General features: G+C 38.5%; 1 protein-coding gene across 15 annotated transcripts in view; it reads left to right on the top strand.

Annotated features, from left to right (window-relative positions):
* IL15 (interleukin 15) overlaps nucleotides 1-21534 on the top strand; it is a 74031-nt gene that overhangs the window by 32739 nt on the left and 19758 nt on the right. For 3 of the 15 annotated variants that reach the window (XM_081811836.1, XM_081811839.1, XM_081811838.1), the window contains exons 2-3: nucleotides 2028-2142; nucleotides 6477-6598. The exons of 5 other annotated variants lie outside the window; for them this stretch is intronic. The gene's annotated coding sequence lies outside the window, so the exon portion shown is untranslated. Of the gene's footprint in view, nucleotides 1-2027; nucleotides 2143-6476; nucleotides 6599-8758; nucleotides 10769-21534 lie in introns of those variants that run through there. 7 more of the 15 variants (XM_081811844.1, XM_081811845.1, XM_081811835.1 and 4 more) reach the window with 5 other exon arrangements.

Raw genomic sequence — 21534 nt, 5'->3', positions numbered from 1 at the left:
ACATTTAAAATTTTTAGTTCCACATTTTAGTCTGTTTATCCTATTATTTTATTCATTATACATTAAATCTATCAATCTTATTTTGTTGAATTTTTTTAAAATTGCCTTAAGCCCATCCAGAAATTAGATGCTTACTTACATACTTTTTTCTAGATGTATTTTTTTAAAAGCTGGAATTTGTCATATGAAGTGAGAGGAGTCACTGCCATCTGTTGAGATGATGGTATGATCTTTCTATGGGATAACTTAAGATGAAAGAATTCGGGCAAAGCGAGTCTGACTGGAATCTTAGATTGCATGGCCCATCTTAGTAAGAGCACACATCTGTCCACCCTGTGTTTGAGCATCTGTGGTTTAATTCTTATCCTTTTGTTCCACTCTCAGTATGCTCTCACCTTAAAAAAAAAATGTGTCCTTGCTTTGTCCAGTCAGCAGTATTAAGAAACAAGTTTGTCTTCTACTTTTCAGGGCTCTGTTTATTCAGTTATCAGGAGGAAGGGTAGAGTTGAATCAAATACTAATTTTTCAAACATTTTTTTTTCTTCTAGTTCTCTTATAGTGGGTGATATTGGGAAAGGTCTTTATTTTTGTCTTGGTATTGTATGCACATAATATTTAGGAAGTTGTCAAAGCACCCTGAGGGTTAACCATGTATACATATATACTGAGGGTTAGTCATGTATGTACGTAAGCATGAACCTCACTTCCATCATCTACTTAAGTAAGCTTACTTAATTCTCTATCTAAATTTTAATTTTCTGATGCAATAGGTTATTTAGATATTCTACGGAAAAAGCTAATCTGAGGTTAACATTTCTTTTTGGGACATTAGGCTTTGTCTACCTCACTGTTACCAGTAAAGCTCACTTTACAGAAATGGATTTGTGCATTAAAAAAGTATACATGATGTATGATTATCTTTTCTCAATATGTATTTTACAATTGTGGTTAAACCACTTTAATTTTATTAATATTCATTAAATGATTGATTCTGTGATAGAGATAATACTTAGTGCCACATATGCTGGAAGGTATATGCATATCCTTGCTGAGAGAGATTTTCTTTAAAATGGAATTCCTTTGGAAAGATGCTGCAGATCCTCTGAGCCTCAGTCTACCCTCCTGGGCCATGCTTTTAAGCCATCTCTGTTCCACTGGGGTCAGCTTCCTTTATGCCACCTCCCCACTGCCTTTCCCGTGCACACTGCTGGCTTTCTCAGTCATCTTCTATGTTCTCTTGTGGGTTTAGGCAGAAATTTCTGACTTCCTTCCAGAGAGGAGGCTTTGTTGTGTTCTCAGTCTTTTTCTCTGCCTAGCTAATCCTCACCTTTGTTTTTCTATCATATTTCACTGCCTCTAGAATGGGGCTACCCGTCACATTGGTATCCATTAGGAATTTCAAAGCAGAGAGGCAGGACCAAACCTTCCCCCAAGTGTACTCGCCACTCACTTTCCCAAAGATATCAACCCCTGGAGGGAGAATTCACTGCACACATGTCTTCTTCTACCTGTTTCTCTTAGCCTTCTTACCCTCCTCGCTGAAACATCTACTTGCATCACATCTTTCTGATCCCAAGGGTAACCTGTTGTCTAGTGTTTATACACAGATCGTATTTTTACTCTCTACTGTGGAAGAAGCTCTGTCTAGACCAAGTTACATTTTCAAGGTAGGAGCCTCTGGAAAGCTATGTGGTAGGGATCTTCCAAACAGGAGTAAACACTGGTTTAATTGAGAAAAGCGTAGTATGGTGGTAAAAACATGGATGCAAGCCAGGCTGCCTAATACCTGCTGCCGCGTATTAGCTGTGTAACTTTGGGCAAATTATATAATTTCTCTGTTCCTCAGATTTCTCATCTTTACAATGATGATAATAGCATTACCTTCCTTATAAAGTTGCCATAATAAAAAAGTTAATTAAAAATATATGCATAGCTTGGAACAGTAACTGATAAGTAGTACTTGATTATTTGTTAGCAATTATTCTTTTAATATTATTAATCATAGTAAAAAATTATCCTTCTTTTAGATATTTGAAGGCATGGAACATAAGTAGAATGTGGTAAAGTGATTGACTAACTGGAGGGAAATAAGAAACTTGCTATTGGCAACTAAATGGAAAATTTGGAAATGCACGTGCCTGAGTAAGTAGGACTTTGAAAGTGTCATAGTATGTATGTATGTATGTATTTATTTATTGAAAGTGCCATAGTATTTAGACATACAATAGTAAGCAGTAGGAAGACTTGATAAAATTTGGGTGACAGTAATGTTGTTGTTATAAATGAACCCATGCGGAATACAAAGAGTAGAATCAAAGAGTGAGAGAAAGATTGTAGTTAAGACAGTTCAGCCTTAAGGACACACAAGCTCAGATTAAGTTGTTGGAAATAGCAGCAGGGATCCTGGAGGACATAGAGATGTGGCTGACTGGGGTCACAGAGGGGCTCTGGCCAGTGTTGAATTGGAGAGAAATGGAGAGTTGTCAGGAGAGGGTATAGTCTAGGGAGAATTTTTTTTGAGGGGGAGGGGGAATGTGTGTTGGGAAGTATTCCTTTCTCTGCTGTAGTCCATAAGAGTTTTTGTAGGCCTGGACAAGAAAATTTTAATTTTCGGTTAGGTTTGAGATAGCAATAGGCTATTCAGGTAGAAACATCCATTGGTCAGGAATTGACAAATATTTTGTGTTAAGGGCAAGAAGGTAAATATTTTAGTCTTTGTGTGCTAAATATGGAACCAGTTACAGAATCTTCTTTTTAAATGTCTTAAACTCTTCTTTTAATTTTTTGAAAAGGTAAAAATGTAGAACAAAAACAAGCTGCAACCTGATTTGCCCCCCTAAAGACATAGTTTGCCAACCCCTGCTATAATTTATTGCAAAAGAACAGAACCTTGGCAGAGTTGTTGGAGTTAGAGATTTAGATTTAGATTTCTTCATCTTCAGCATCTATATAATTTGAGAAATCATTAGTGAGCATGGATACATGTATTACAGTATTCTAACTAAAATTGAATAGTGTTGTGAACATAAAATTACATAAATATTTAAAATAAAAGAATTTTTGCCTAGAAATAGATTTTATAAAATTATGTTTTTCTTCTTGTAAGTCCTGTAAAGTTACTTTGTAAGAACTTCTCTTTCAACCAGATACCAAAGTAAGTTCAGCAAAATTAATATAGATACGTTTTTAAAATTCTAATGAGAACTTAACATAACCATTTCAGAGAATTCATGATTTCATAGTTCCAAGGAAATTAACGCAAAATTATGTTTGACTTGCTGGGTGTCACAGAGACAAAAAGTGATACCTTTGGTCTATGATGCTCTCATCATGATAAGTGATGGAATGAAACAGGACATGAGAACTGTAGCCAACTGCTCCCGGCTTTAAGACATTGAGATTATTTATGTTTTAACTGTGGGGTTGGAGGGAGTTGTATTCTTTTAAAACTGACCAAAGTAAATGCGTATAGAAAGAATTTAATAAAACAATTTGAGTTCTTTAATTCTATCCAAATTAACCAGAATCAATGGCACAATTTAAAGAAGCCTCTTAAGTTAGCCAAAATTAATGAGTCCATTTAGTCCCTCGATTCAAGTAGATTACTACAGAGTGAGTACATTTTCCTAACTGACTTTTATTGATTGTAAATTTAGCCAAGGCATTTTGCATTTTACAACAGATTTCTAAAGAGATTCAATCTTTTCCTATTAAAACCTAGAAATTATTTTGTTTTATTTAGGGTGATGCTTTATTTCAGATAAACTTTTGAAATCCACAAAGAATATTAAAATGCAGAGTTGAGATTAGAAGGAGTAGTTTTAGATAAACTTAATATTACATTCAGTTTCAATTTCTCAATTTTAAGAGAAACATTGAGAAATAGAATTTGACTTAGGAGAGGACAACCAAGAATATAAAATATCTAGGTACTAATTCAAGTGAAAAAATAGCCAACAACGGGCGTGGAAAAGTAAGACCTTGGAGGGGCTGGGTATGGGGGTGGGCTACATGTATATCATTTTTCTTAAATATTTAAAATAGCAGAGGAGGCACCAATTGATTCATTCATCCATTCATCCCATCTATCTATCCATGCATTCATCCATCCGACCTTTGAAAAATACCCTTCTTTATTTTGGTCACCATGCATGTGCTTAGATACAAAGATGCATTAGATAAGCCCTACCTGAAGAAAGTCACAGACTAATGGGGAGACTCAGTTTTGTGGACACACTTACTAACTGGGCAAACTAATCAGCCTTTGTTTCCTCCTCTTTAAATCTGGATAGTAAGAATAACTAGCTCATAGGTTATGTTAGGAAAAAAGGAGTTTGTGAAAAGTACTTCAGAGTGCTATGGAAGGTTAGATGATTTCATGTCAGAGTCTGAGGGCTATATTGACAGGAAATTACAAACTCCTATTTTCTAAATCTTGTGATTGAAAAATTTATATATAGTGACCCAGTTATCTGTTGCTATATGACAAAACATCCAAACTTAGTGCCTTAAAGCCACCACACTTTATTATTTCTCATGATCCTGTCTGTTGGCTGGTCAACTTTTCTGCTGGTCTTGTCTGGTCTTATCCAAGGTCTCCTCATTCACATGTCTGGGAACTTGGGACTGGCTCTGCTCTGAGTTTTTCTCTCCACGTAGTTTCTTCATTAGAGGTTTCCCTGGATTTTCTTTCATGGCAGCGGAAGCATTCCAAGATGGAGAAAACACAGTGGCAAGGCCTCCTAGAACCTAGCCTTGGAGATTGCTCATTGTTTCTGTCACATCCTCTCAGTCATAGCAAGTTCTAGGGACAGGGCCAGTCCAGATTAGTGGGAGGAGAAATAGACTCCACCTCTCGATGGGAGGAGTGGTAAAGTCACATTGTATAAGGGCCCAGGGATGACAAGGATTGTTGTGGCCATCTTCATAACAGGGTGGGTTTTCATTTCACATCTGATAAAATGTAACTATTTTTCTATATACAAGCCTAACAGTTGTATATTTTTTTCTGTACTTCAGTAATCATTACTAGCACATAATAATATGAGGTAAGATATGGTTTAAGTTCTGTACAGCTCATTGTAATTGTTTATAATTAAAGAAAAATTGTAGCTACTTCTAACGAATGTGTTGAATGAAGGATCTGTTTGTATCTATGAGGAAATCTACTAGTTTGAGAGTTTTAAAGTCTTGTTTTGTTAGTTGATCATTATACTATCTAGAGTGGTTTAGCAATAGGAAGTAAATTCTTAATGGCTGTCACTTTTATTCCTTGATGACAAAAATATAAATATATTTTAATTCAGTTTTTTTTTTTTCCTCTCTCTCTCTCAGGGTATAACCAAGGCTTAAAGAGCATAGAATAGGGATGGGGAGTGATTTTAGTTTTGTGTTTGTTGTTCTAATCTAGTAGTTTCAATGTCATTTCAATTGGTTAGAGTTTCCTTACTTTCTAAGTGACTTCACAGCAAAATATTTTGTTGCATATATCTTTGTTGTTTTATAGTCTCAGTGACTTTATAATTTATATACTACAGTATCTTGTGGGTATGACAAAACGGAAACACAAACTTGCCCATTTTACTAAAAACAAGGGTTTTCAAACATTTGGGAGTAGCAAGAATTTTCCATTGAAAAATATTCACAGGATCTAGATTGAACAGTAGATTTCATACATAAGAGCAAACTTCATACATAAAATCAGGGAGGGCTCCTAACCACTTCTAGCTTGGCAATGCCCAATTTAAAAACACACAAAAACAGTAATAACAAAGTAAAAGTATTCCAGTTTATAGACAAGTATATATGTTGAGTATAGCCTTAGTTTTAGGGAATGTCTTCATTTTCTTGAAAACACAACTCAGTTTCTTATCTTCTAGCTTTTAGATATGTGGCCCCCTCCACTTGGAACTCTCCCATCCTCTTTTCACTTAAGGAATGTCTGCTTGCCCTGGAGGTCCCAGCTTCCATGTTACTTCCTTCAGAAAGTTTTTTTTCAGGCTAGACACCTCTCTTGAGTGTTTTCATAGTGTCGTCCTCTAGTAATTCCCACTATTATGTAATAGCTGTGGGTTTGTCTTCCTCACTGAACAGTGAGCTCAACAAGGACAGGTATGACATTGATCTGGATCACCGCCGTATCTTCACTTCATAGCCAGCACTTAGAGCATTGCAGTGGGCGATTGATATTTGTTGAATGGATTAATTTGGGGTAGACTGATAAAATTTCCTTCTTTACGTATTTTTCATCCAATTACAAATACATTCAGCCCAACTATTCACATTCACATGGTCTCTCGTTGAAGGGTAGCTTTATGTGAACCAGGATATGATTTTATTTGATTGACTTTGTATTTTTTGGCAATTCCCTTAGCACATTGCTCTGGGAATTATGGTCACCCAAATCAAATACCTCAACTTCGCCTTACCTCCTCACCATATTTCCTGTGTTGATGATCTTTCTTTGCTTCCAACAGCTTTCTACAGCTTCCTTGCACTCTTTGGATGGATAATAACCTCCTGGTACCACTGTCCTCAGAGCTCGCCACTATTAGATGGCAGTTCTTTGAACACATCTGCCTCTTATGACACATAAGAGGTAATGTGTTTATTTCTTCTCACAATGTGTTTCCACTCACATTCTGTAATTTGCTGCCTTTCCCTAACTTTTGTCCATTTGCCTAACATACAAAACATCCTGTCATCCTGAAAATAGCCTCATGAATTCACTCTCTTTTCAGTTTTATTATGTGGTTTATCTCTCTCAGAACAAACACTCTGGTTTCTTACTCCATTCCAAATATTCCAGCATAATTAACTATCTGTCCTTCTCTCTCAACACACATTTGTACTTCGGTAACTGCACATTATTTGGAGCAGTTCAACAAGTCAGCAAATTGAACATTAACAAAGCACTTGATCTTTCTGTTTGGGTGCCAAAATTTAAAATGTTTCACTAAAGTTGATACTAGATTTGTGCAGGTTTCAGGTAATTCTTCAGGTGCTCTTTATTGTAGTAGAGAGCCACAACCTAGAGCTCTTGGGACCTTTGCTTACTGATTAGGGTGCACATCCTTTTTGTTGTGGTTACTTTATGATCACTTGAAGTGTAGCAAGTATAGGATGCACATACAAATGAACAAGACTGCTTTTCACATGTGCTCTGTAGAATCATCGGATTGTTTTATTGTGCTATCTCGTATAAAAGTTCATTTTAATTTCACAGACCTGTAAATCTGTTCAGTGTATAGGGGAACAAAGGCAGAAGTATTACCCAAACAAGTTTGCAGAGGATCTCAGAAAGGTTGACTTAGAAAATGTGTCAGAAATCTCTGAAGTGTCATAAAATGAAATATTTAAAGGTACAGTAATTGCGTCTTGAATTCTTACTGCATGTTAAATACTGTACCAGGCACATGATGTGTCTTCTCATTACAACCATTAATGATTTGTATTTTATGTTTTTCAGAAGCTCTGGAAGTTAAATAAATTTCCTTATATATTAGTTTTCTATGCTTTATAGCAAATCTTTACGAACTTAGTGACTTAAAATTACACCCGTTAACTATATCACAGTTTTGGAGATCAGAAGTCAGACAGGCTCAATTGGATATTCTACTCAGGGTCTCAAGGTAGAAATTAAGGTTTCTGCCAGGCTGGGCTATTATATGGAGGCTCTGGAAAGAATCCATGCCAAACTCATTCAGCTTGTTGGCAGAACTTAGTTCTTTGTGGTTGTAGGAGTGAGGTCCTTATTTTCTTGCTGGCTATCAGGAAGAGTCATGCACCACTCCCAGAGGCCACCAGGATTGCTGCTTACAATGGCTCCCTCAAAGGCATGTGTAGTCCTTCTTATGATCTGAGCCTCCCTGGCTTCCGCTTCTGCCACCACACAGAAAAAAATTCTCTGCTTTTAAAACCTCGTGTGATTAGCTTAGCCACCTCCTCCCCACCCCCTTCAATAATTTCTCTATTAAGGTCAGCTGTGCCTATATAACATAACACAGCCCCAGGGGCGATCCTTCATCATATGCACATTTAGGGTGGGATTTTGGGGGTGGGATGGGGTGTATAATTCTGCTTGCCACGTCCTATTACTCAAAACAGTAATTGACAGATCTAGAGGTCAAGCCGGGGTTTTGGTTGAATGATAGACCTTTGTCCCCGTATCACATTGAGCAGAGGGTTGGATGTTATCCGTGGGCATTATGGAGACCCCTTCTGCTATATAGTCAGACTGTGTTGGTGGCCCGCGGTGCTATAAAAGGTCCACCTCACGGCGTTCCAACACGAGCTTTCCATGCACACTGGTCCCGTAAAATAGGAGATCCAGCTGGTCAAGAATCACGTACATTAGGTTTTGTTATGCTGTCCATGTTTCTGTGATTTGCACTAATGTTGGTTTAGTCTGCCCTGTTTGATTTCAAGCTTTGGTTTCTCCTTTGTACCCTGTCTCCCCCCTGCTTATCTTATAAACACACTTTGAAGAGTTGGTTAACCAAGAGTCATGCTCATTTCCATTTCTTTTGGAAGTTTGAGTGCAATCATAGTTTTTCTTTTTATTTATATGCTTTTAAGAAGCAATTGAGTTGAGTGACTATAATTCCTATAGCAGTGTGCTAAAGATCGCTGCAAACTGCCGAAGACATAGAGTCAATTAAGAAAAATCCCATTCTCAAATAAAGCTACCATTGACTGGAGACCACATGGATTTTTATGAAGCAGAATATTTGAAGTGGTGCACACTACGAAAAAGGAAAACAGATAAGTTTTCCTTTTAAATAACATAAACATAAACAATTTTAAATAACATAAACAATTATATGGCATATATTTCTTAGGCTGTTGAGGACAACTTTTTTTCAGAGAATCATTGATTTCTTTATTGGCAGCTTTGAATCTTCTTTTTTTCCCCCTCATTAAGACGATAATAGGCATCTGCTTTTTTCCCCATGATTTAACCAGGTCAAACAGCCTCTTAGACTATAACCTGCTCAATTGTATTGGGAACAGTGTAGTTTGTGTGTGAAACAAAGTCCAGTCCTGGTTTTTCTCAATAACTACATATAAGTCACTAGACATCTCTGAACTTTATAGTCCCCAACTATTAAATGAGCAGTTTTCTAAGTTTCTATTATTTTAAACACACCTATGACATATTTGGTCAGTTTCTGAGTTGCTGGAGTTTTTTTTTTGGTTGTTTGTTTGACTGCTTAGAAATTTGTTTGCTGGATCTCATAAAGACACATGAAAAAATTTTATAGTTGAACCTGCGTGAATATTATAGTAAAATTCATTGGAATGCGTATGGAGCTTGTCATACTTAAGTTATAGGATTTGTTTTCTTTCTTCACACAAGAAAACTTTCTTGGGGTCCAACTTTTATGCACACTTTGCTCTTCTCAAATAAGTGTCCCATTTTTTTCTTGTTTCTCTTTATTTTACCAGAAATATCTTTTACTTGGCATGCTATTGGTCACAAAATATGCATGATTGTTCTTTAATGAGAAATTCCTGTTTCTGCTCTCGAGGATAAAGTACTGAATATTAAAACACAGACATCATTAATGGCAGACGATGGCCAGAGTTGTTATGTGTTGTCTTAGCAAAGTTGATTTGCCTTTCTTTGTGAAATATGTGGTATGAAGGTCCAGTATTGCCATTCTTATGGGTTCTCCACCAAGTTGATGGCCCAGTTGTGACAAGTCAAAGCATCCAGCTGATGTTTTAAAGTGTTAAAGAAAATTAAATGAACAGTTAAATTAGAAATGGGGTCTGAGCTATATAATTCTCTCCCTGGAAGGGAGGATATTATGGGCAACATGCACATAGGGAATGATTTTTCTGGTAATAAAGTTTGGAAAATGGCAACCAAAACAGAACAGATGATTCATGTGTCATTCAGTGTGTAGAGAACAAAAAGAGTTTTCACTGTGTAAGAACCTACACTACTATATGTTTGCAGCAATGCCTCAGTGTAAGGGAAAACAGCTGTTTGTCTGCTTTTCTTTTGGTTTTATTTTCTTTTTACACTGCCATTCCGTCAATACGTGGCTTCATAAAGCTGTAGGATTCTGATAGGAAAACTACCGAGCCCATGTGCTTTGGAAGCCAGTGTGTTGATTTTCTAGCTGGACAGCAATATTTTATTATAGCTGGAGGGAGAGTGTGACTCTGAGTGTTCAAGACAGGAAGCCTAATGCCACCAATACCATGTCCAGAAGTGAGCTATCTCCTGTGTTTTATGTGCTTCGTTCCACTGAATAAATATTGTATTACTGTTTTTATTTTTTTGTTGTTCTTTGAATATCAGAGACTTGTCAGTTGGTTCTGTTTCTGTCGAACACTTGATGGAAAGTTTTGTTGTAAAGCTTCCTTTATGGAGATGGCTTTATGTCTTGCCTATAAAGGAAAGTCTTATAAAATGTGATCGGAAATTATCTTTATAAGTTGCTGCCCTGTGTGCCATTAAAAACTCAGAACCTGAGTGTTAAGTTTTAACTCAGAGCTGTGTTTGCCCAGTGTATTTGGACGTATCCTTCATATGACCACTTTCTTCCATACAGAACTCCTCTCCCACCAGCCTTCCTTCAGGGGCTCCATAGTCTTGTTGGACCCATCCATGCTGTACATTAGACCCAAGCTTTCTGGGTGTCTTCCTTGGATATTTACACTGTCAAAGACCAAATATCATTTATGTTCAGTAATTCACCTTTTTTGTTACCCTAGGCATAGCTCCCAAGAACTGCCTCAAACCAGGGAATCCTCAGTGAGTATTAATTGAACATTTTGGGGAGATTTCTTAAATGAGCATCCTTTAATGCAAATTCTTCTATATTAAAACTTTTTCTCCACTTACATTTTGTGGCCATGTCACCCTGTCTTTGTAATCATATGGGCTGACATCTATGATATTCAGCTCAGCCAGTACAGACCTAAATTCTGCGACTTATTAGCGGTCCTGTGTTGCCTTCCTTAAGCAGAGCCTGAGAGACTGCCTGTTTGCCCTTCTTGTGTATTTTTCTTCTTTCCCCAAAACAGCTTTTGATTTTTGCTCTGAACTCTTACATGAGATGCACCGTGAACATGGTTTCTTTCCTTCTCTTTTTTTCATATGAGTTGGCATGTTTAATTAACCGAAGTTAAAAAGGAAGAGAAGACATTTTTTTTTTCAAAGGGAATAAAAGTCATAGTAATGTTTTGCTTTTCCTGGAAACAGGTTGCTCAGCAGCCAAAGGGAGTCTAAACTATACAGATATTTCCTGACATTTTCCCTTAAAAATAAATAAATAAAAGGGTACATGGCAGGCCAGGCAGGCGGTTTCATTGTGCTTTAATGGCCCATGGTAGCCCAGATGTTGAAATGCCCTAAGTGGGAAAAGAATTTTCTGTCATCTTCTTTTCTGCTAATGGTGTTTATTTTATGTAAATATTCAGTTCTAGCATGATAATGGGTGCCCAAGGGAATCAAAGTGAAATAACAGGATTCTTAACATATTTCTCATTCCCATATAATTTATGTTTCAGATATTTCTACTGGAAAGTGAGAAAACATTTTTTTTCCTAAGGCAATTACTCCGCATGGTCTTTTTATCCTATTGTAGAGCCTTCTTTTTTTTCAGATAATAACCCACAGAATCTCTTTGGGTGCTCGAGTTAAGTCATTAATTGGCTTGATAAGGGGTTATTAGTACAGAAAGCCTATTATCTCCATTTGTTGTATGTAACTCTCAGACTTTAAGTGACCCATTGTGTTGTTCCTGAGGCCAAGAGTCATTATTTTCTTTTGGCACCATACAGACTGTGGATTTCAATTTAATTCACAGACTTAGAGCTCATGTCGAAGTAGTTTCTGCTGAGAAGTGATTTTTCTAGACAATTGTTCAAAATTTTTCATGAAGAGTCAACATTAGATACATTGAATGCATGTACTCTACTATAGAGACTATTAATGCAAGACTTTGTTCTTTTAGTGTACCTTTCCTCCTTCAAAAATAGTTTTCTCTGAACTGTGGAGTTTTTTTCTGGGCGTTTGTTCAGAGTTAACAGTAAAGGCAAGTTTAACTATTAGCTTCCCATATAAATTATTAATACATTAATATCCAGCTTTGTTCGCCCTCTCCTTAAATTAAGATCCATATTTGTTGAAAGAAAATGTGAACTCTAGGAAAACTTTACTTACTGGTGATTAACTCTGGATTTTCTTTACTGAGTCTAACCTTGGAAAATATTGATAATTGAATTCCACAAATAAAATTAATTTTATCAAGTTACAGACTTTTCCCCCATAAACGTCTGTAACTGAACCAAACGAGAGTTCGTCCACTCAGTGCACAGCAAGCCAATAAAAACGGACACTGAGCTCTTGCAGTGAACAAAGACTATTTTATTGGTGTGGCACCATCCAGGAAAATGGGGTGCTAATGCTCAAAAATCCCAAATTCTCTGATGCCTTGTAAGTGAGGGTTTTTTTTAAGGGCAAAATTTGGGGCAGGGGTCTCCTGAGAAGGTGGACACTGCTGATCGGAGGCCCTGAGGGTCATGTTAGCAGATGCTACTTACTAACTTCTGGTGCCGGCTCCATCTGGTCCTTTGGAGGTCTGTTTCATCTCAAGAGACTTGGAATCTGAAAAATATCTTTGTCTGTATGTGAGAGATTTCATTAGTGCTGATTAACTCCTTGTCCTATGGGTTACTTTGGATGATGAGTAAGTATTCCTATCCCTTGAGCCTACGCCTATGTGTTCCTTGGTTGGTCTGGCCATGCCATGGGGGTTGATATGACTTCTAGTTGTTCATTCTTTCATCTGAACTGACAAGATGGATGCCAGCTCCCTAGGTAGAGTCCTACAGGGGGCTATACCTCAATCATACTGTGAGTGGATTTGTAGAGAGACTGAATAATGACGAGCTTTAGTAGCCAGGTCAAAATACAGAAAGAGTATGAACACTTGATAAAGCAAATTAAAAAAAAAAATACACTTAAGGAAGCAACAGACAAAGAGGACCACGGTCCAGAAGAGAGCTCCTATTAGGCATATGTGCTAAGGAGCTGGAAAATTTCATATAGGATATGAACTAATTATGACCCAACCTTGTACTTATCCAGCTAATAATTAACACATGGGCTCAGTATTAAATCAATTACAAATTCTCACTCTTGAAAAATCAAGTCTTTCCTTTCCTGTAAAAAGAATGACTGTTGATTACCAGGAATCACAAACTTATTTATTAAAGTAGAAGGACTATTTATCAGATTAGGGCAATAGTTTTTTTTTAATAGATGAATAACTGGTCTGAGTGTTTATACAAGCAGATGTTAAAAAATGATATATGACTTTTTTCTCTTCAGTTTTGCATTTAATTAATAATTACTGTCAAGGACAACTGTTAGGTAACATCACTGTCTCAGAATCTAGAAAATCAAATCAGATTCCTCAGCTTCACTTTCTAGGTCACATGTAATCCTACTCCAGCCTGACTATTCAAATGTATTTTGATGGTGAAAAACTTTCCTCTACCTTTCAAGATTCTTGTGGCTGGTCTAAGAATTAAATTGACATGAGACAGATTAACAGGAGAAAATCAAATTGAACTATGTATGTAGGGGGGCTCCATAAGAATATGAGGCCCACGGCAGTCAGGCAACTGAGGTGTATATGCCATCCAGAGCTAAGGAGAACAGGTTAGGGGTCTGGGACTTCAAAGGGAGGGAAGACAATTCACAGGAAGATGAAAAAGAGTAAATATTTTTTTGGGGGAGGGGAATTACTGAACAGGTAGGGAGTACCATTTATTTATTTATTTATTTATTTATTTATTTATTTATTTATTTTCTTCAAATTTTTATTTAGATTCTAGTTAACATACAGTGTAATAATGGTTTCAGGAGTAGAATTTAGTGATTCATCACTTACATATAATAACCAGTGCTCAATCATAACAAGTGCCCTTTCGGTAAACAAGTATTGGCTGGGCCATGCAGAAGCACTGATTTTACTAAGTTCCTCCCTGTCTACCACCCCTAGTTCATATTATACTGTTGTTATCCATGCTGATATCTTCCTTTCCAGGGTAGGTACTCTTAATTCTTTTCGGCAGTTAGGGGTAAGGCCAAAGTTTTTCCCCGAACCTTCTGTTTCTTTTTTTTTTCCCCAAAGATTTTATTTATTTATTTGAGAGAGAGAGAATGAGATAGAGAGAGAGAGAGCATGAGAGGGGGGAGGGGCAGAGGGAGAAGCAGACTCCCTGCTGAGCAGGGAGCCTGATGCGGGACTCAATCCCGGGACTCCAGGATCATGACCTGAGCCGAAGGCAGTCACTTAACCAACTGAGCCACCCAGGCGCCCCTGAACCTTCTGTTTCTTAAAAATAATCAACTTAAAATAATCCAGTGCCGAAGAGACACATTTTGGGGTGACAAATTTTGCTTCCCTACAATTTCCTCTGACCCCCTTTAATACTTTATATTCAGTGGAAGCTCTTGGGTTTTCTCCTAATCAGATGGTATTACTTACGCTGGGTCTATCTTAGCTGGAATATCCTCCTTCCTATTCAAATTTTGTTCACTTTTTTTTTTAAGTTTGTATTTAAATTCCAGTTAGTTAACATACAGTGTAATATTAGTTTCAGGTGTACAGTATAGTCATTCAACACTGCCATACAACACCCTGTGCTCATCACAACTTACTCTTCAATACCAACCGCAATGGCCACCCCATCCAAAAGCCTTCTCCACTAGCAGTAGCATTTAGTCATTCCTTATTATTCATTTATTCATGTACTCACAATCACCTTACAGATATTTATTGAGTATTGTCTAGGTTACAGGTGCTGTCCTGTCCTAAATGTGAATTTTTATTGCACATATAGTCCTATCCAAGTGGTTATGCTGAGTTTGTACTTGAATGTTTATTTTACCTCCACTGTAAAACTGAGCCCACAATGTTAATGATTGTGTCTTCTTTTTTTTTTTTTAAGATTTTATTTTTTTATTTGAGAGAGTGAGAAAGAGATAGCATGAGCCGGGGGGGAGGGACAGAAGGAGAGGGAGAAGCAAATTTCCTGCTGAACAGGGAGCCTGACATGGGGCTCGATCCCAGGACCCTGAAATCATGATCTGAGCCGAAGGCAGCCACCTAACCGACTGAGCCATCCAGGCCCATGCGCCTCCCTCCCACCCCGTTTTTGTTTTGTTTTGTTTTGTTTTTAAGAGAAATCATGAAATAGTGTAAGACATGACCAGGCAGAGAGTGATGAGGCTGGTTCTGTGTCTTCAGTTGGCTGCAGCTTAGTTCTTGGATAACTCAAATCAGGAGACATTTACTAAACTTCTACCATATTTATTGCAATATTAAGCACTATAGGAGATACACAGATAAGTGTACTTTATGCATGTATTATGGGCATGTGTAAGAAAAAAATCATTTCATGAAGCCAACGATCTAGAAGAAAGATCTTTAACCTGGGATCCTGAGGCCTCTAGAGGACTGAATGTTTAATCTTAAGATGATTTTATTTAAATTTTTGGATATGTGCTTCTGTACATTTTTCTGAGGAAAGAGTCTATAGCTTTTAGATGCTAAAGGTGTCATTGATCATTAAAAAAAAGAGCTAAAAAGCTCATGACCTCACTATGTATAAAACAAGTACCCAATCAAAGAACAAGAGCCACCAAACAAAGCCTATGCGGAGTTTATAAAAAGGTAAAATGGTCTGTGACTGTGGTCATTTAGGGAAAGGCTTCCTGAAAGAGGTGACTCTTGAAACATATGCCGCATATCTTTTTGGCCTCAGCTTCCTCATTACAAAAGAGGGTAGATTCTAGGATCTCTGTTATTCTTTCCAGATATGAAATTTTTTTTCTCAATGTGATCACCAAACACCTATCAAAATGCCAGTCACTTCATAGGTACTCAGAAAACATCTGTTAATTAGTCTTGAAATGAAACTTTAAAAATGTGTTATCCCAAATATATCCACTATCTTGAGTTGAAATTTTGAAATATTGTAACATTAGCTCCCCAATGTTACATGAATAAAAGGAAGACTTAGCTTATGTTTATACACCATTGCTCACACTCTTTCACTTGGCAGATGAGAATGTTTAATTCATTATTTCTCCTTTATTTATTTGTGGCACTTCTTAATACCTTTGATTTTATTATGTTTTCTGTTGCAGCATTTTGGGTCTCCTTATTAGTCAGTATGGTTTGTGGGGGATAGGAGCTTTTTTTTTTAAAGATTTTATTTATTTATTTGAGAGAGAGAGAATGAGAGACAGAGAGCACGAGCGGGAAGAGGGTCAGAGGGAGAAGCAGACCCCCCGCTGAGCAGGGAGCCCGATGCGGGACTCGATCCCGGGACTCCAGGATCATGACCTGAGCCGAAGGCAGTCGCTCAACCAACTGAGCCACCCAGGCACCCGGGGTAGGAGCTTTATAGTATCTGCCTGATATTACCCAGCACCTAGCACATTCCCTTAATCAAAAAAGGGACTTAGTAAGTATTGAATGATAATTGAAAGGCTGCATATCAAAGTGCATCAAAAGAATCTATAAATTGCTTATTTCAGTATAGCATAGAGTTGAAAGAACATGAGCTCAGGAGTGAGATGCGTTCAAATCTTGACACTGTCTTGTCCTCCGTGAGTCACTTTTGGCAAGTTCCTTAAAGTCTTTGTCCTCAACTTTCTCATCGAATGAAAGCATCTACCTCATACATTTACCTGATTAAATCAATTGAGTGCTTGGAAGAAGTGTCTAGCACATCATAAATAAGAGCGAATCCAGGTTTGTAGGGCCTCAAGCATTTACAGGGTCCGGGCCCTCTTTAATAAAAAGAGTACTAAATTATGAACACAAAATTAGTCAACCAGCACATTTTGGGGTATTTATTTAGAATGGGAAGAGCAATCACAAATTACAAATACTAAAAGAACTGAGAAATACCACAAACATCACAAAATGTTACCATTATCAGTAAAAAAACTTCCTAACTCACCTTTATATACTTTATTTCCTACAAATCTTTGTCTGTGTAGACTCAGATGTCCTCTTTTAGATGATGATGATGATTTTAAATATTTTTTATAGAGCAAATAGAGAGAAAATTTATTTTTTTTCTATAGCAAAGTGAGTTGGAATTTGTTTGTTATTATTGATGGTTTAGGAAGTATTCATTTACCTTGATAACACATTACTGGAAATACTGCATTTCTGATTACCCCACAGCTGCCTGCTCAGGCAGTCCTCCTTGTTTGGAGGGAAGCCTCAGAGAAATCCAGCTTTTGGGTTTCACTTGACCTGATCTGGACAGGCCAGTGCCTCCACAGCTTGGCCAGGTCCTTACTGCTTCCTCTTGACTCCCTGTCCCTACCCTGTGGGCAGGTCTTGCTGTGAGAGATGCGGGGAGGGAATGTAAAGTGGCTGAGAACTTGGGACATGGTGGCCCTGATGCATTGTATTCACATCCTTAGAGTCACAGATGAGGTTCAGATTCCTCATGAGGTCTGCTGGGGTTAAATTGTTATTGGAGTCCAAATAGATCGAAGGAAGTGTTGGCAGCCTGCCCGCAGTTAGTACCTGTTTGCAAACCCAGTATGACCTCTAGAAGGTAGAAGGTGACCAAAGGCTGGGGCCACCCATTCTTGATGCCCCCGTCGACAGGGCTAGGACTGTTGCTTCCTCACCATTGGCAATGCAAGACCGAGGTGTTAGAGCACCACTGATTTTATGGTAAATCTGCCTGTCCTTCTAAGTGCTCAGTAACTTAGCACTTAACCATTATTATTTTACTCTTTCATTCCCAAATAATTTTCAGTAAATCCCTAGGAATTTTGTAGTGAATGTCTTTTTCGATCTTACATTCTTTCTTTTTTTTTTTTTTTAAAGATTTTATTTATTTGAGAGAGAGAGAATGAGAGAGAGCACATGAGAGGGGGGAGGGCCAGAGGGAGAAGCAGACTCCCCGCCGAGCAGGGAGCCCGATGCGGGACTCGATCCAGGGACCCCAGGATCATGACCTGAGCCGAAGGCAGTCGCTTAACCGACTGAGCCACCCAGGTGCCCCGATCTTACATTATTTCTTTAATTTTCAGAAATAATTCTCTTTCTCTGTTTTATCCCATATAGGGTAGGATTTCAGATGACCTATACTTTTACTAAAAATAGGAGGTATGTTCTGTGCTCATCTCCATTTTCCTGACTTGAAATGGGTTGTGCCAGAGAAGATTTATGTTTAATACTTCATGATCATAGTAAGATCAAACGATACTGAGATAAAAATGCTGCACTGCCTTCATTCATAAATGTCACTTGTAATGGATGCCATGCTGTGACCATATTCTTCTTAAGGGATGAGAGTTGGTTACCACAGCTGCCAGGAGTGCCGCTTGCTAGAGTCTCAGAGGACAGTCATCTCTGGGAGAAACTCTCCTTATCCAAGGTCACACCCACGCTCCAGAGGCAGCCTGTGTCCCGTGTTTTGGGAGGAGGGGAGTGTTTTAAGGGCTTTTCCCAGCTTGGTACAGCTCCCGAGAGCCATCCCAGCTTTCGAGCTCCTCAAAGCCGAGTTGGTGATGGCACAGTGGCCTTACTTCTCCCTCTGCCCAGTGAGCTTTCTTACCCCTCCCTCACAGATACTGATCCTAAAGACATTTCTCAGTACACCTCCTGCCCATGAATCTGTCAGTCTCCTTCCCAGAGAACCTGCGGTGAAACACCATCAATTTTTTAAGAAGCACAATCTTTTTAATAACAGCTTTTCCGAGGATGAGAATAGAGATCATTTATAAGACGTGAACCCTGTTTCAGAAACATTCACATTGAAAAAATGTGCTTCTTACATTCAAGGAGATGCGCCATCAGAGTCCATGAGAGTGCTGTAATTGCTTGCTGTATGATCACGTTAGCTGTTACCAATAACCTGAAGCAATTAGAATCCTTTCACTGAAGCCATTATCTGAAGAAAGGTTAAAGATGGCTGTTCTCTCTTTTCTCACTGCAGTTTTCTCTTTACCTACTCTCTGAGCTTGATCTCCTCTGAACTCATGGTTTAAGCCAATGCATTCTATCTCTAGCCCTGCTATCTCTTAAGCTTTAATTTGCATATTCATCTGTCTGCCTGAACATTTTCTTTGGTATCCCAACCAGCCTTCCAAACTTAGCATTGGCAACACTGAGTGAATCATCTTCCCCTCCTACGAGCCCTGCCTGTGTCCAATCTCAATTAGTGACCTAACGACCCAGACATCAAAGCATACAACCTGTTAGGCGTCCTAGACTCTTCCTCCTCCCTCACACAGCATTCCCAGACTGCCAACAAGCCCTGCCCATTTTGCTGGGCAGTATTACTGCAGATAACTATGATAATATTGTGGCTACTTTTCAATTCCTATTACTTCTTCCTCAGGTTAGTTCCTTATGTTGACGACTGTAATAATAATTTACCTATTTTCCTACCTTCAGTCTCGCTTCCTTCACATACACCCTCTGCACAGTGGTCAAGATGATCTATAGCCAGTGCAGATTTAATCATGTCGTGGCACTCATGAACACAGTGAACAGCACATTCTTCTGTCAGGCAGGGCTCCCCATGACTTAGCCCATTCATCCTTCACTCTACCACTACGACTCCCTTTCTCTAACTCGTGCTAGGAAAATTGCAGTGTTGGAGTTTCCCTGCATCCTTCCTATTGTTTCATGCCTCTCTGCCTTTGCCCACTATTTTCCCTCTGCCTGGAAAGTTCTTTTCTCCTTCCCTGGATTGGCTAATTTTATTCATCCTCTCAGGTAGTCTATTTTTGTCGTATCCTCGAGGATGTTTTCTCTCAACGTAAAAAGCTGGACCCCCAAACTGTCTTAGCATTTTTAATATTATAATGAAAGTATGTGTGGGTTTCTATAATTTCCTGAAGAAACGGGGGCTATGGTTATTCCCCTTTGTAGCCCCTAGTGCCTCGCACACAGGGCATACCTAGTAATGCTGTGCAGAACTGAACAGTGAAGACCAATAGGCCTCTGGTTCCCTTTGCCTTCACTGATTCATTGCTTATTTGGTATATTATCAATATTCCCATAATTCTTTCTGGGACATCTGTGCTGAAATCCAGCTCTCCTCCACACATCTTAATAAAATTGAATATCTAATAATCATGAAACTTAATCTTTTCAAAATTGAGCTCCTGACTTTTTTTCTCAGACCTGTTCCTTTCAGAGCCTCCTTTGTTTTAATTTTTTTTTTTTTAAGATTTTATTTATTTGTGAGAGAGACAATGAGAGACAGAGAGCATGAGAGGGAGGAGGGTCAGAGGGAGAAGCAGACTCCCCGCTGAGCAGGGAGCCCAATGTGGGACTCGATCCCGGGACTCCAGGATCATGACCCGAGCCGAAGGCAGTTGCTTAACCAACTGAGCCACCCAGGCGCCCAGAGCCTCCTTTGTTTTAAACAATGGCAACCCTGCTCTTCCCCTTTCAGGCCAGAGCCTTCAGAGTCATCCTTGACACTTCTCTTTCTTTTGTACCTAGCATCAGTTCATCGGGATATACACCTCTCTCCATCGCTGTTACGAGTACCCTGGATTATTGTAGCAACCCCCCAGTTTGTCTCCCTGTGCCCACGCAGAGTCTTCTTCAATGCTGCAGCCACTGTGTGGCTTTTGAAGTCTAAGACAATCCCATCTTCCCTGTGCTCAACATGCTTCAAACAAGTTTTCCAGTTAAACCCAAGTCCTTACCTGATGGCATACTTGCCCGCCACTGCCCCTTACTTAACCCCCCCATCCCCTTACCTCCTGGACATCTGTCTGAATGAGCCTCCTTGCTCTTCTTGGCACACTTCTCCCACAGCGTCTTTATATTTCTTCCTCTTTTTTTTGGTCTTTGTGTTTCTTGTTGCCTCTGCCAGGAAAACTGTTTCCTCAGATACTGTTTGCTGACTCAAGGTTTCTACTTTAAATATAATGTCACCGTTTTAGTGAGGTCTTTCTTGCCATCCTGTGTAAAATTTCACTTTCTCCACGGTAACTGAGGACACTGTCAGTGATACTTTAGAATTACTCATTTTTACCTTTTTATTTTTCAGTGCTGTGTCCTTAGAAGAAGAGTTAAAACACAGAAAAACACAAAGATTTTAAAACATTTTTGAGAAATTTAAGTACAAAAATGAGTAAGGCTATAGTCCGTGGTAGGCAAGGAAGTTGGTTCTTAAAAAAATAAAAGGCGGTGATACGTAGCATTTGCCAATTTCGGTTGTGTAAATTCCCATGCTGTATACCTAAACTGAGTGTATTTTATTAAGGCTGAAATTATACCTCAATAAAGCTGATTTTTAAAGTGTGGAGAATGTCAGAGAGCAAGAAATTATTAGCCTTAATAAAATACATTGGAGGTTGTGTCTCAAGAAGTTATAATGGCTTATTTTTTCCAGCAGTACTTTGTAGCTTGTAATTTGAACTTAGCAAAATCAAAGTAGCAGGAAGATGAAATGCGGAGGGAACTTAGGGTGCCAGTTAGGGTAGTTTTTACAGTGACTAAC

The sequence above is a fragment of the Leptonychotes weddellii genome, chromosome 2 (assembly GCF_054177405.1).
Source record: "Leptonychotes weddellii isolate Sample4059 chromosome 2, ASM5417740v2, whole genome shotgun sequence".
Lineage (NCBI taxonomy): Eukaryota > Metazoa > Chordata > Mammalia > Carnivora > Phocidae > Leptonychotes > Leptonychotes weddellii.
Note: the sequence above shows the minus strand (reverse complement) of the source record. Positions and strands in the feature narration are given on the sequence as shown.